At 36.9% G+C, this 16,135-nt stretch overlaps 1 non-coding gene across 1 annotated transcript; it reads right to left on the bottom strand.

Annotated features, from left to right (window-relative positions):
- Positions 1 to 11,154: 11,154 nt before the first annotated feature.
- On the bottom strand, positions 11,155 to 11,261 carry LOC141721888 (small nucleolar RNA R71). Its single transcript, XR_012574930.1, has one exon. It is a non-coding gene; the product is annotated as a small nucleolar RNA R71 (small nucleolar RNA).
- Positions 11,262 to 16,135: the final 4,874 nt, after the last annotated feature.

The raw sequence follows: 16,135 nt of genomic DNA, 5'->3' as shown, positions 1-16,135 counted from the left end.
TATTCATGATTTGTATGCTTTTATGTGGATTTTATGTGTGTAAAAGTGTTTTGCCATGCCCCCGCTGCGATTAAAATCCAACAATGGTATCAGAGCATAGGTTGTATGCATATAGATATGTGGTAAAAATTTCAGAATTTTATGTGCTTGTATGAATTAATTATGATTTTTACAAGTTATATTATGGATTAATTTTATCTGATGACAAATCGTTTCTCAGAATAATTTTGAATGTTGATCTGGGTTCTACAAGTGTTGTAGATCGTCTGGGTATTTTTTTCTTAATTTTAGGATGTATAGATTTTTTATTATGAATTTTTGAAGATCTTGTAATTAAATTCGTAATTAAATAAATCATATATATATATATTATTTGTAAGTATATATATATATATTTACATCTGTAAGTTATCTGCTCTGCTACTGTTACTATGATGTTGGCACGGAGAAAGAAAAAGCAGAGAATGTCAGTACGGCGGCACGTTGTTCGAGGAGAGAAAAGGCGGCTGCTTAGAAAGAAAAAAAAGGGGTGTAACGCATTCCGGGAATGCGTTACACACCTGTGGCGCATTCACGGAATGCGTTACACCTTTTAATGGCTTAAAAGGGTTGTAACGCATCACCGGAATGCGTTACAGGGCTTGTAACGCGTTCCTGTAATGCGTTACAGCCCGACTATCCATATTAAAATTGATTTTCTGGGAGTTTCGTAACTCCGTTTTGGGCGTGCAATATACCGTTGGATTCATTTTTCTGAGACGGATCTAATGGAGTGATCAATTTTAGTTTATATAAAAGTTTTGAACTATTTATATTTCCGAAAGTGTTTTAAAGCTATTTTTAACCGTTTTTAATTGCATTTAAATGCTTCATGTGATACATAGAGATGTATAATGCTTAGACCAATATGCTAGATGATGTAACATGCCTATCTTGATGTTTATTCATGTTTATATATGTGATATATGCTTAGTTTATCATGCGATGATAGATTTAGGTGAACTTAAATGAACATAAGGCGTTTGTTAGACAACCTAGTATTGTGAAATTGTTTCATAACCTTAAGAATAATATTATGAATATAATCATGAGATTCTTGTGTTTGTGAAACACGTAATTAAATATGAATTTTCGATATGAGAGAAAGGATGATTCTGTCAACAACAGATTTCTATCTGTAAGAAAGGGTTATTAAGTGACGCCTCTTGACAATGCTCCACCCGATCTGGGAATTATCTGATTATTGATTATTGATTTGAAATATTTAATTTAAAAGGAAGAATCTCTTTATAATATGATTATGATTGTAACGTAATATAATCCCTCTAAAATTAAATAATATCAAGTAGTAATTGGCGAATGATACAACGGGCTTGTGTCGGTCATAGCCTTCCAACATGATAGAAAAGTAGTTCTTATTTTTGAATCATTGTCAGTTCGTGCTACAGCCGAGGGCTTTGATTTCGAAATAAGAAATACTTGTCTGTTACATAGAGATGTGTACATTGAATAAGAATCTAAAGGTCGGTACGTGCTACAGCTGTGGGCCTTTGGGGACTGATTCAACTGTACGGAATGTTGGGTTAGACTTGACTTAGAATATTGAGTTTATCGTGCTACAGCCGAGACTCAATTATTCAAGAGGCTAAAGTTTGATTAGGGAATAACATAAGATGTAATTGACAAGAGTTGTCTGCCTATTGAACATTACATGGTGGTTCGTGCTACAGCCGGGGTCGTGTAATGGAATGTAGGATCCCTATTCCCACTAGCATTATGAATGCTTAATTTTTCACGTAGGGGGTTGAATAAATTAGGTAAACTAGTGGGAGCCACTTATGAATAAAGACCCGATTCATATAGTGTTTTGAAATGAAATCGATTATTTGCTAAGTGTTGTTATGTGTTTATCATTTACAGATTTACAATATACATTATGTCTTCTACACTATCACTCAGGAGCATACTGGATGCTCACAAATTGACTGGTCCTAATTATGCTGACTGACTTCGAAACTTGAGAATTGTTCTCAGGATTGAGAAGCTGGAATACGTGATTGACTCACCTAAGACTACTGAACCTGCTAGTGATGCACATAATGATGAACATGTTGTGTATCGTAAGTGGATAGATGATGCAAATGTTGCTCAATGCATCATGCTAGCTTCCATGAACATTGAGCTACAAAAGCAACATGAGCATATGGATGCTCACACTATCCTCATGCATCTACAAGAGTTGTATGATGTGGCAGGGAGGACAGCTCGATATGAGATATCGAAGGAGTTGTTCGGTTGTAGGATGTCTGAGGGATCATCTGTGAATGACCATGTACTTAAGATGATCAATTTGATTGAACGTCTTGGACAACTTGGTTTTGCCATGGATGGGGAGCTGAGCCAAGACTTGGTCTTGCAATCGCTTCCGAGTTCGTTCTCGCAGTTTGTTGTGAACTTTCACATGAATAAGTTGGATGTCAGCCTGCCTGAACTCCACAACATGTTAAAGACTGCGGAATCGAATTTCCCCCCTAAGAAGAGTTCTGTTCTTCTAATTGGTGATGGTTCCGATCCTAAGAAAAGGAAGAGGAACTCTTCCAAGAAGAAGAAAGTAGGTGAGAAAACACCGATTCCACCAAAAGCTGAAGACCTCAAGAGCAAAGTTGTTTGCTTTCACTGTAACAAGGTGGGGCACTGGAAGAGGAACTGCAAGGTTTACCTTGCAGAATTGAAGAAGAAGAAGGGTAGTGAGACTACCGCTTCTGATTCAGGTATGTTCATGATAGAAGTGAATATGTCATTAAATCAAATTTCTACTTGGGTATTAGATACCGCCTGTGGTTCTCAAATCTGCAATTTGTTGCAGGGACCAAGAAGAAGTAGGACTCTTGAGGAAGATGAGGTGATTCTACTGATGGGAAATGGAGCAAGAGTTGCTGCTGAAGATGTAGAATCATTTCATTTACATATGCCTATGGGCAAGACTATTGTTTAAAATAATTGTTATTTTATTCCCTCGATTGTGAGGAATATTATTCCCATGTTAGACTTGGCTGGATTTTCATTTATTATTGAGAATAATGAATGTTCTATTCTTAGAGATAATATTCTTTATGGACGTGGTGCTTTAAATAATGGTCTGTATATATGTGACATAATTTACTTCAGATTGAACAAACTAATAAAAGAAAAGGGATGATGAAAATCTCACTTTATAGTGGCATTGCAGTCTCCATTTAGTAGACATGGAGAGAGGACTGCAAATTTGCTAGGAAGGGTACACACAGATGTATGTGGACCAATGTCTACGCAAGCCATGGGTGGATTTTCATACTTCATTACTTTCATAGATGATAGATCTAGATTCGGATATGTGTTTGATGAAACACAAGTCTGAGGCCTTTGAAAAGTTCAAAGAATATAAGTATGAAGTGGAGAAACAAACCAAACATAGTATTATAATTCTTCGATTAGATCGAGGTGGTGAATACTTGAATGGAGTGTTTCTAGATTATCTCAAAGTAAATTGTATAGTCTCTCAGTGGACGCCTCCAGATTGGTATCTGAAAGGAGAAATCGAACTTTGTTAGACATAGTTCGGTCCATGATGAGCTATGCAAATCTTCCAGTATTCCTATGGGGTTATGCATTGGAAACCTCAGCATATTTACTGAATAAGGTGCTTTCCAAATCTGTTCCTCAAACTTCGTATGAGATATGGAAAGAAAGGAAACCGAGTCTTAAACACGTTAAGATTTGGGGATGTCCAGCTTATGTCAAGTAAGTTGACCCAGATAAGCTGGAATATCGATCCGTAAAATGTAGTTTTGTGGGATATCCTAAAGAGGCTTTAGGGTATTACTTTTACACCGATCATCGGGTGTTTGTATCTAGACATGCTACCTTCTTGGAAAAGAAGTTTATCCTTGAAGGAAACAGTGGGAGCAAAATTGAACTTGATGAAGTTCAAGAAGCACAAACTACTACGGATCAAGTGGAAACACCTGTTTTGACTGAACAACCTTTTGTGGAACAGCCCATTCATAGATCAGGGAGAGTGTCTCGCCAACCTGAGAGGTATTATGGCCTTGTCATTGAGAATGAAAATGAGTTCTCGATCATTGATGATGACGACCCTGTAACCTATAATGAGGCTATGAGTAGTGTTGACTCAGAGAAATGGCATAGTGCCATAAAATCCAGAATGGAATCTATGTATACGGTATACAAAAGATAGATTATAGCAGATGGCCAGGTGGAGACCTATAAGGCCAGGCTTGTGGCAAAAGGATTCAAACAAAGGCAATGGATTGACTTTGATGAAACCTTTTACCTGTAGCCCTGTTAAAATCAGTTCAGATTTTGCTTGCGATTGCTGCTTACTACGACTATGAGATATGGCATATAGCCAGATGGTTTTCTTTCCAAGGGAAATGAAAGCCTAGTGTGTAAGCTACTGCGAACCATATGTGGTTTAAAGCAAGCTTCTCGTAGATGGAACATTCGTTTTGATGAGACAATCAAAGAGTTTGATTTTATCAAAAACGTAGATGAACCATGCGTCTACAAAAGGGTTAGTGGGAGCGCGGTAACATTTCTTATATTGTATTGAATTAGAGTTGATACACATAACAACATAGCAGACCCACTCACAAAGCTACTTTATGAAAGTCACTTTGATCGTCAAAAAGACAAGATGGGTATTAGATACCAGAGTGATTGGCTTTAGTACAAGTGGGAGATTGAAAGGAATATGTCCTAAGTCCAATCATGTATGAGGATTTAGGAATAACTTTTCAATAATCTGTTTTGATTTCATTGATATTAATAAAAGACTTGTTTTGTTTTTATTACGGGCTCTATCTATTTAAGTGTTTAAATAAGATATACCATAGTTTAGAGTAAAGCTTTTTATGGATTATGATGAGATCATAATAGTGAGACCTAAAAAGATGATAACTCTAAACTTAAATATTTCCTGGTCATAGGATTACTAACTGGTAATTAATAATCCGCAAAGATTGGTACATACTATGCTTGCTTCATTATGAAGGATGTCTGTTCTCATAGACATTTGTGTGATGATATTATAGCTAGTATGTAGGTGCTTATTATGGAATAAGTTCACTGAACATGACTCGCACAGTTGAACAACTGATGGAGTTCACTCACGTGTCAGCAGTTGTTCACATAGTGATAGTTGTGCAAGTATCCTTAGACTTAAGGTCATCATAGTCATCTTGTGTACACTGAACTATGCTTTGGTTTAGTTCTTAGTCTCCAGGGACAATTATTAGGGCTCTTCTAGGTATAGGAATTTGTACACGAAGATAGTGTATGATCAATAAAGGATCTACCCCTTCCAGTGAAGGAAGCAAATGTTCAAGGCTGATCCACTTATGCTAGTTCAGGAATCTCTGGCCAGAGTGAATGAAATTAGAAAGGAGTTTCTAATTTGCATAGAACTACGCATAGTAAATGGTAAGCAAGTGATTGAATTAGATAGGCTTGACATGAGATCCATGCCTTGTATTTAATCGGGACATTGTAGGGTAGAAGGAGTTTATTGTACGGTAACTATTCACTGAATAGGTTCTTGGTATTCTAAGCAGTGAATTCATATTATACGGATAGTCGCGATATGCTGAGAAGTATCCCTCACGATGTAGAATAAATGTGATTAATTAATTAATCAATCATATTTAATAAATTAGAGAATTTATATAAATAATGATAAAATAGTTTTATTATTATTTATTTCTACTACCGGATTAATATTGAACCTACAGGGTCACACCATAAAAAGAGAATGATTTTATGGTGGAGGAATTAATTAATATTGGCTAATAATTATTTATTTGTGAAATAAATAATTAATTGGAAAATTTAATAATTGATTAAATGAGATTTAATTGATTATAAATTAATTAAAAAAAGTTCTTAATATTATTAATTAAGGATTTAATTTTTGGAAATTAAATCAAGAGAGAGAATTATTTCTAAAGTGTTTAGAAAAAGGATTAATAATTAAAAGGTGTTTTAATTATTAATGAGAATAATAAATGGGATAATAATAATGATATTTATGGAAAAATTTCAGCTGAAAATTTTGCCTATAAATACACTATTATAGACCCTATTTTTATTCGAACCCAAGAACCCCAAAACCCAAAAAGTTTGGAAAACCCAATTCTCTCCACCTCCTTCCTCCTCCTTAACATCGTTTTCTTGGTGGATACCGGTGGAGTGCTTCACACTTGAGGAGCAACTGCTAAGGATCTCTGATCGTTGTCTCCGAATTATTTTAAAGGTTAGATTCGATCCCTCGAATTTTTATTCATGATCTGTATGCTTTTATGTGGATTTTATGTGTGTAAAAGTGTTTTGCCATGCCCCCGCTGCGATTAAAATCCAATGGGAAGCTCTTACAGGCACATCATAACTCTCTACATTTACATCAAATTCAAGCTCTTCAACACAATCAGGATGTCACTTCTATCAAAACTGAGATTGACCAAGTAAAGAAGGATGTTTCTGAAAGATTGGATGCTAAACTTCCAGATGCCATAAAGATTGACATTAAAAGATAGCTGTTGATATATAATAGATGATGTCAAAGATTACTGGAGCTAATAATATCATCAACATATATGATCTGAGTATATCACATTTATGATCAGAGTATATCAGAAGATCAGAAGAGTTGAAGGCAGCAGTCAAGAGCAGAATATCAAAGGATGGAATATTTTTGAATGTAAAAGTTGGCTCTTTGTCAAGATACAGGATATGGATGTTAGCTAGTTATCCTAAGCCAGATTTGCTGAAACTAATAGAGGCTCTAAGTGACACCCCTATCCTAGAAGAATTAGAAATACTTGTGCAGATTAAGAACATATTTAAGAAATAATCAAAAAGCTCAGTCTTTACTTAATCATTGTAAGCTGTCAAATGTTCAATGCACAAGTGTTGTATCAACTTTTGTATCATTTTATTTTCATTCTTTAACTTGGAGTTAGTCTTGTTAACATGCATGAATTTGTGATAAGCAATCTTCTCACAAATTGGGGGAGATTATTGTGCAAGACATGCCTGTATAATAACAAGACTAAGTCATACTGATAACCCTAAGATTATTTATATTGTAACCTTAATCTGTAATTCATACTTGTAACACTTAATGTCTGTAAAATGTAAATGGAGCAGACTGGAGCATTTTTCTCTAAACAGTGTCAAGCCTAAGAATTCTATCTGGAAGAAGATTAAGAAGATCATGCCTCAGAAGAATTATGAAGAAGCTTGGAGTTGAATAAATCTGTTTGGCGTAAAACATTCTAAGTCAAGATCTCTACAAGTCACAGAATTAGTGTTATAGAGAAGTCATTCGAGAACTCAGAAAGACCTATCGAGAACTCAGGAATTGTCTATCGAGAACTTAGGAAATGCTATTGGAGATATCGATAAGTCAGATACCCATTCGAGAACTCAGAGATATCGACAAGTGCACATTCATTAGAGAACTCTGAGTTATCGATAATCCAAAGTCCATTAGAGAACTCTGAGTTATCGATAAACTAAAATTCACTAGAGAACTCAGAGTTGTCGATAAGTCAAGTCAACAATGAAGTTTCAGAGATATCGACAAGCCAACATGCCTATCGAGATATCGAGTTCTCTACAGCTTAATTGGAGATCTCGAAGTGAAGAAATTTCTCTAAGTACAGAATTGCAGAACAGTTCAATATCCAAGGTTGCAAATCAACAAACAATTCATATAGTTGGATTGACAAGTCTATAAAAAGCAGCTTGAGAGATGTGCAAGATCAATGGCAAAGATTGACTGAAAGAGGAGATTAAAGTAATCACGGGATGCTAAAGATATGCTAAGCCAGAAATGAAAGATTTGCTTTTCTATAAATAGAAATGACAAGTGACAGTTTAGAAAAGCTAATAGCATGTTTATTATCCACTGTGTAAACCAGAAGTTAACTGAGTTATAAAGTTAACACTGGTCCTCTAGTTAAGTAGAACAATCTAGATAGAAAATTGTGTGTTCTCTCTCAAGAAAGAAGCTAAGTTCTAAAACAAGAACTTAGAGATTTTGTAGCAAAACACTACTTGATTTTTAATATAAAATTAAGTGAGTTTTGAAGATCTTTGTTTTACATATTTGCACAGTTATTTATGTTTAACATCTACTCTACTAAATCATTGTTAACAACCAACTGCTAAAGCCAAAGTCGATCAAAATCAAACATCAAAGCCAAAACACATTCACCCCCCCACTCTGTGGTGTATTCATACCTAATAAGTGATATAAGAGCAAAATCTGAAAGTAAACAGATTAGATCTTGGAAAAATGAATACACAGAAAATCAGTAGTATCAAGATTCCTCCCTTTGATAAGGCCTACTACACTTAATGGAAAAAGAAAATGTTGTTGTTTATAAGAATGGCCAATCACCTTTACATTGGTATCCTCAAGAATGGGCCCTTCACTCCTGTGGTTAGAGTTGAGGAAACCACAGATGGAGATATTGTTATTCCAGCTCATTATGCTCCCAAGGATCCCTCTGAGTATACTGAACCTGAAAGAGAGAAAGTTTCCCTAGACAGTGCTTTGCAACTGATACTAATTGAGTCACTTGACAATGTAATGTATAATAACATTGTCAACTGTGACACTGCTAAACAGATCTGAGAAAAGATTGAAATACTTTGTTGAGGAACTGAGGAGGTTAGGTCAAATCAAAGAAGGATATTAGTTTCTCAGTATGAGGGTTTTATGGCTAAAGCAAAGGAGGGTATTACTGATGTATTTGAAAGGTTTAATAAGCTGATAAATGACTTACAGCTTCATGATAAATTTTATGATGTTGAAGAAGTGAATTTGAAGTTCTTGCTTACTCTCCCTCACCATTTGGAACAAAAGGTCTCTGCAATCAGAGAAGAAAGGGATTTGAGTAGAATCACACTGGAAGTGCTTTATGGGGTTTTGAAAACTTATGAACTTGAAATGATTCAAAAGAAATTATTAAGGGCTGGTTAAGGATATGTACTGGATGGCTCAAGTGCACTAATTGTGAATGATGGCCAGACCTCCAATGATGAGCAAAGATCTCAAACTCCAGAAGTTTCTACAAGTGAGAAAAAAGCCAATGACACTAAAGAGCAAGTCATATGATAAGTGGATATTATATCTACTTGGAACGCTTCATTACAAGCTTAAATTGGTGTTTTGGACTCAAGTTGTTGGTATTTTGATGTGTTTTTGTGTTATTACATTTCAGGTATCAGTTAAATGAAGAAAAGAGCTTTTAAAGGAAATATGATGAAAAGTGATCAGAATTGGAAGCCAAGGCTATTCTCAAGTTGTAGATAATCTCGTTAGCTTCGCGCGGGCAGTTGAATCGCCTAATTTTGACGAGTAGAACTCAAGTTATGGCCAAAACAAGATTCATCAGAATATTTTCCCAGTCAGTAGCTGAGCGCCCGCTCAGGAGAGCTGAGCGGCCGCTCAGGGCGCGGCTAGTCGCTGATTTCGCTGAAAAAGCCTTTTTTGAGTGGAATTTGACGATTTTAAGGGTCCAGGTCCACTAGGGGCGTATATATACTTAAAAAAATAGGGTTTTCATCATCCGGGAAGATTGGGATACCAAGGAGAAGACCTAGAAGCACAGAACAACTCCGAAAAAGAAGATCTTATTTTCAACTTGTGATTCTTTGAATTAGTTGTAACTTTGGATGCTCGTTTTCGTTCTTTTTGAACCTAGATCTCGTTTATTCATACTTTAATTATTATTTAGTTTATTAAGACCTTGTTTATACCATGCTTTCATTGGAACCCATGGTGATGATGAGTTCGATTATGGGCTAATCGTTGTCATGGGGTTCTAGCGGATTTACTTATGAATTTCAATAATTAATTTGTTTCGATATCTTGGTGTGTGGTGATTGATTGATATCCTAGTATTGGTTGTGTTTATTCATCTTATGTGCGTAGCTAACATATAAGATAGCGTGTTAATCTCTATTGAAGTGACAGTGAATATAGAAGTTTAGAACTTGTCATGCTAGCATAGGTTCATGTATTATATGCATGATTCGTAGGTAACTCTAACCGTTTTACTTGCCCTGTGTAATCAAGATAGATAACTTGTGCTTAAACCATTATGTTGTCAAATTCTATAGGCATATAGGGTCTCAATATAATTGGTGTATATTCAGCTTCCATCTCTTTTATGGATGTTTGGTAGAATGGTACTCGTGCAATGAAAGTTGGCGTTTATCAGTTTCGTGTTATATGATTAGTGTCATCACCATCACATGCTAAGGTTAAGAACAATGACTTTGAATGAAGTATTTAATGAAGTTAGAATCCCTTGTTTGTCATATATATTAATTCAACCTCAATTCTCTTAGTTAATGTTATTTAGTATTATCTCTTAGTTTAATAAAAACCCAATTTGTTATTTGTCTTAGCATTGAGCGATAACCATATATTGTTGCATAGGTGCATAAATTGAACTTAACCTAAACCAGTCTCTGTGGAAACGAATCTGATTTATATCTTATACTATTTACGAACGCGTATACTTGCGTGAATATTAGCGCGTGTTTTCGCCCTAACAAGTTTTTGGCGCCGCTGCCGGGGACTCGGTGTTAATTTTTAGTTTATGTGCTTGTCATCAGCGGTCGTTAAAGTTTACTGACTCAGATTCTTTTACTTTCACAGTTTATTTGTTTGTGTTTCAGGTACTCATTACAATGGGAGATCCAGCAGCACGAACGAAAGCCTTGATGAATTTTTCTCAACCCAAGATCAATGACATTCAATCTAGCATTGTTCGGCCAGCTATCACAGCTAATACCTTTGAGATCAAGTCTGGCATAATTCAATGGGTGCAGAATTCAATCCAGTTTGGGGGTTCTTCAACGGAAGATCCCAATATGCCCATTAGGGATTTCATTGAGATCTGCGACACCTTCAAGTTCAATGGTGTTTCTGAAGATGGTGTGAAGCTGAGACTGTTCCCATTCTCTCTGAGGGACAAGGCTAAGAGCTGGTTATACTCTCTACCAGCTGGTTCGATTACTACTTGGGAGGATCTTGCTTAGAAATTGCTTACTAAATTCTTCCCTATGGCGAAGACAGCTGCAATGAGGAACGCAATTACTCAATTTGTGCAGCAAACGGGAGAATCGCTAAGTGAAGCTTGGGAGCGCTACAAGGAGATGCTTAGGAAGTGTCCTCATCATGGAATTCCTGATTGGATGATCATCACTTGTTTTTACAATGGGTTGGGAGCACAGTCCAGACCCATGCTCGATGCAGCATCAGGCGGAGCATTATGGGCAAAGAGCTATGAGGAAGCTTATGATCTAATTGAACTGATGGCTGCTAATGAATATCAGTAATCAACCCAGAGATATCCACAGGGCAAGGTAGCAGGAGTTCTTGAAGTGGATACAGCTACGACTATCACTGCTCAACTAAAGGCATTGTCTATGAAGATCGATTCTCTGGCTAACTATGGTGTTAAGCAGATAATTAGCGATTGTGAGCTGTGTACAGGTCCACATGCGACGGAACAATGCGCTATATCTACTGACTCAGCTCAGTTTGTGAGCAACTTTCAGAGTTCGCAGCAACCAGTTCCAGAAACTTATCATCCTGACAACTGGAATTATCCTAACTTCAGCTGGAACAACAATCAGAATGCGATGCAACAGCCATTCCAGCAGTTTCGAAATAAGTTGTTCAACCCTCCTGGTTTTCAGCAACAACTCCAACTTCAACAACAAACTCATGTTGCAGGTCTATCTTCGAATGAAAAATCTGAATTGGAGGAGTTGAGGCTTATGTGCAAAAACCAGGCTCTTATATGCCAAAGCCAGACTATTTCTATCAAGACTCTGGAGAACCAAATAGGGCAAATTGCTAATGCCTTATTCAATCGACCACCAGGATCGCTTTCTAGTGATATAGAAGCCAATCCAGGCAAGAGGGAAGTATAAGAACATGTGAACGCCATCACCTTAAGGTCCGGAAAGGTTGCAAGCCCCCAAATTCAGCAAGACGAAGAGCCTGAAAAGTCTCAAGTTCCAGAATCTGAAGTTTTAGCTGAAGAAGATGTACAGAAGGAAGTAGAGGTGGAACCAAGGAAGACTATTATGGAACACACTCCTCCTGAGGGTAATACAGGGGAGAAACAGATTTATCCTCCGCCTCCTTTTCCTAAAAGGCTGCAGAAGAAAAAGCTGGATAAGCAGTTTGAGAAGTTTCTGGAGGTGTTCAAGAAACTTCATATCAACATACCTTTCGCTGAAGCTCTTGAACAGATGCCTAGCTATGCGGGGTTTATGAAAGGTATTCTCTCTCGGAAAGTGAAGCTCGATGACTTAGAGACCGTTGCTCTAACGGAGGAATGCAGTGCTGTGCTGCAACAGAAGTTGCCTCCGAAGCTTAAAGATCCTGGAAGCTTCACTATTCCTTGCATATTCGGAAACTTGTCATTCGACAAGTGTTTATGTGATTTAGGAGCTAGCATCAATCTGATGCCCTTATCTATCTTCAAGAAGCTTGGTCTGCCTGAGCCGAAACCAACATACATGTCATTACAACTAGCTAACCGTTCCATCGCTTATCCACGAGGTATAGTGGAGGATGTCTTGGTCAAGGTGGATAAACTCTTCTTCCCTGCTGACTTTGTAATTCTTGATTTCGAGGAAGATAAGAAGATTCCCATCATCTTGGGAAGACTATTCTTGGCTACAGGCCGAACTATGATCGATGTGCAAAAAGGAGAGCTTACGATGAAGGTTCACGATCAAAAGGTCACTTTTAATGTGTTCAAGGAAATAAAGTTACCCACAACTAAAGAGGAGTGTTTTAAAGTAGAGCAACTACAGGTTTTGAATGCACCTCCGTGGAAGAGGAAGTTGGATGTGCCATTCGATTCTCTTGGGTTAGCAGAGCTGAAAATTTCTCAGGAGCATCTCGAGCCATCTATTGAAGATGCTCCCACACTTGAGCTCAGCCCACTACCAGATCACTTGAGTTATTCATTCTTAGGTGCACCCCTTGACAAAGGGTTGGGATATATCTTTGATGATGAAGAGGGTAGCCGAACGGATCCTGTAGTGCCTACAGAGGGTTCTTCTCATGTGCAGCAGGTAGTTGATAGGACTGGTGTTGGTGATGAGCAGTACAAGCGAGTAATTAGGCGTATGGAGGCCATGCACGACATTCACCGTCATTTTGCTGAAGATTTGACACACGCTTTTGGTACTATTTTCCGAGACACTAGTGGCGAGGTTGATTGGCCACCTGATCCTCCACCCGACGAGGGTGAATCTCCCGCTAATTAGGTATGCCTGAAATCCTTATTATTGCCTTCAATGAGGACATTGAAAATTTTAAGTTTGGGGGTGATAATGTAAGGATTAGTAGTGTGTGTCCATATAGATTCATATAGATTCATATTGCATGTTTAGTTGTAGTTCATTCATATTTTTGCATGATTGTTCATTTAGGACATATTTGTTTGTTTTTATGTGATTTCATATAGTTACATTTGCATGCATATTTAGCATGATCCCTTAAGATGGACTATGATATTTGATAAGTTGATGTTAATTTGAGTGTGGTGATGACGAATAGAGGGATATTTAAGTCCGAATGAATTGATTTGCATGCCAGAAACAAATATTTTCACAAAGTCTTATAGGGTTGCTTTTGATCTAGATCATGATCATACTTGTTTGTTGTTGAGATTTAATCACTTGGTTATATTTAGAATTTGTGATATTCTCGTAATGACGTAGAAACACTGATTTTTTTTATCTGGAGAAAAACTTGGATTTCATTGCTAGTTGTTGTAAGGCTAGGCGTCAAATGGCTAGTAGCCGGCTCATATTTTTATGAGGAGTCTAGGGTTGAATGAGATGGAGTGAAACACACTCATTCAGAAATTGTTGAAAAAAAAAGAAAAAAAAGAAAGAAAAAAAGTATGTGTTTATGCATAATTGATCAAGAGTGAGCTCTTTAATACTCGAGTTATTAAGTTCTAGGGGACTTTGTGCCTAGTGACCTAAGGCTTTTATAGTCTGGGATCCGCTAACCTAACGCTCGCTACATGGGTATTATTGCATAAGTCTTTTGGGACCTCATTCATTGCACGGTCAAATAAGCATCTTTGCTATGTGTTCAATAATAGTGTGAATCCTTGTATAACTCTAGTAGAAAGGAGGTGTTGTGAGTCATAATGTGTTTATTGTCTATTCTGTTTATAAACTTTTGATTGTTTCAATGATAGATAAGTTAGGGTTATTGATCTAGTATCGAGAGTATATCTGTTAAGCATCCATACACGCACGTTTCTGGTTTGTGAGTTGGTTTGTGGGATTTATTCAAACTCTGTTTCAAGTTATTGCATTCTTAGAGGTATTGGCTTATTCATTTGGTTATGGTTATTCTGAGGGGATCGATTGCATTCTCATTTAGTTGCATTCACATAGTTGCATTCATGCATTAGGTTTGTTTTATAGTTTTGAGTCTGTTTATGCTTGAGGACAAGCATCGATTCAAGTTTGGGGGTGTGATAAGTGGATATTATATCCACTTGGAATGCTTCATTACAAGCTTAAATTGGTGTTTTGGACTCAAGTTGTTGGTATTTTGATGTGTTTTTGTGTTATTGCATTTCAGGTATCAGTTAAATGAAGAAAAGAGCTTTTAAAGGAAATATGATGAAAATTGATCAGAATTGGAAGCCAAGGCCATTGTCAAGTTGTAGAGAATCTCGTTAGCTTCGCGTGGGCAGTTGAATCGCCTAATTCTGACGAGTAGAACTCAAGTTATGGCCAAAACAAGATTCATCAGAATATTTTCCCAGTCAGTAGCTGAGCGCCCGCTCAGCAGAGCTGAGCGCCCGCTCAGAGAGCTGAGCGCCCGCTCAGGAGAGCTGAGCGGCCACTCAGGGCGCGGCTGGTCGCTGATTTCGCTGAAAAAGCCTTTTTTGAGTGGAATTTGACGATTTTAAGGGTCTAGGTCCACTAGGGGCGTATATATACTTAAAAAAAGGGTTTTCATCATCCGGGAAGATTGGGATACCAAGGAGAAGACCTAGAAGCATAGAACAACTCCAAAAAAGAAGATCTTGTTTTCAACTTGTGATTCTTTGAATTAGTTGTAACTTTGGATGCTCGTTTTCGTTCTTGTTGAACCTAGATCTCGTTTATTCGTACTTTAATTATTATTCAGTTTATTAAGACCTTGTTTATACCATGCTTTCACTGGAACCCATGGTGACGATGAGTTCGATTATGGGCTAATCGTTGTCATGGGGTTTTAGCGGATTTACTTAAGAATTTCAATAATTAATTTGTTTTGATATCTTGGTGTGTGGTGATTGATTGATATCCTAGTATTGGTTGTGTTTATTCGTCTTATATGCGTAGCTAACATATAAGATAGCGTGTTAATCTCTATTGAAGCGACAGTGAATATAGAGGTTTAGAACTTGCCATGCTAGCATAGGTTCATGTATTATATGCATGATTCGTAGGTAACTCTAACCGTTTTACTTGCCCTGTGTAATCAAGATAGATAACTTGTGCTTAAACCATTATGTTGTCAAATTCTATAGACATATAGGGTCTCAATATAATTGGTGCCTATTCAGCTTCTATCTCTTTTGTGGATGTTTGGTAGAATGGTACTCGTGCAATAAAAGTTGGCGTTTATCAGTTTTGTGTTATCTGATTAGTGTCATCACCATCACATGCTAAGGTTAAGAACAATGACTTTGAATGAAGTATTTAATGAAGTTAGAATCCCTTGTATGTCATATATATTAATTCAACCTCAATTCTCTTAGTTAATGTTATTTAGTATAATCTCTTAGTTTAATAAAAACCCAATTTATTATTTGTCTTAGCATTGAGCAATAACCATACATTGTTGCATAGGTGCATAAATTGAACTTAACCTAAACCAGTCTCTGTGGGAACGAATCTGATTTATATCTTATACTATTTACGAACGCGTATACTTGCGTGAATATTAGCGTGTGTTTTCTCCCTAACATCATACTGGAATTGGATGAAGAAGATAAGTTCTACACTCTTGATGAGC

Source organism: Apium graveolens, chromosome 4 (genome assembly GCF_009905375.1).
Source record: "Apium graveolens cultivar Ventura chromosome 4, ASM990537v1, whole genome shotgun sequence".
Classification (NCBI taxonomy): Eukaryota; Viridiplantae; Streptophyta; class Magnoliopsida; order Apiales; family Apiaceae; genus Apium; species Apium graveolens.
Note: the sequence above shows the minus strand (reverse complement) of the source record. Positions and strands in the feature narration are given on the sequence as shown.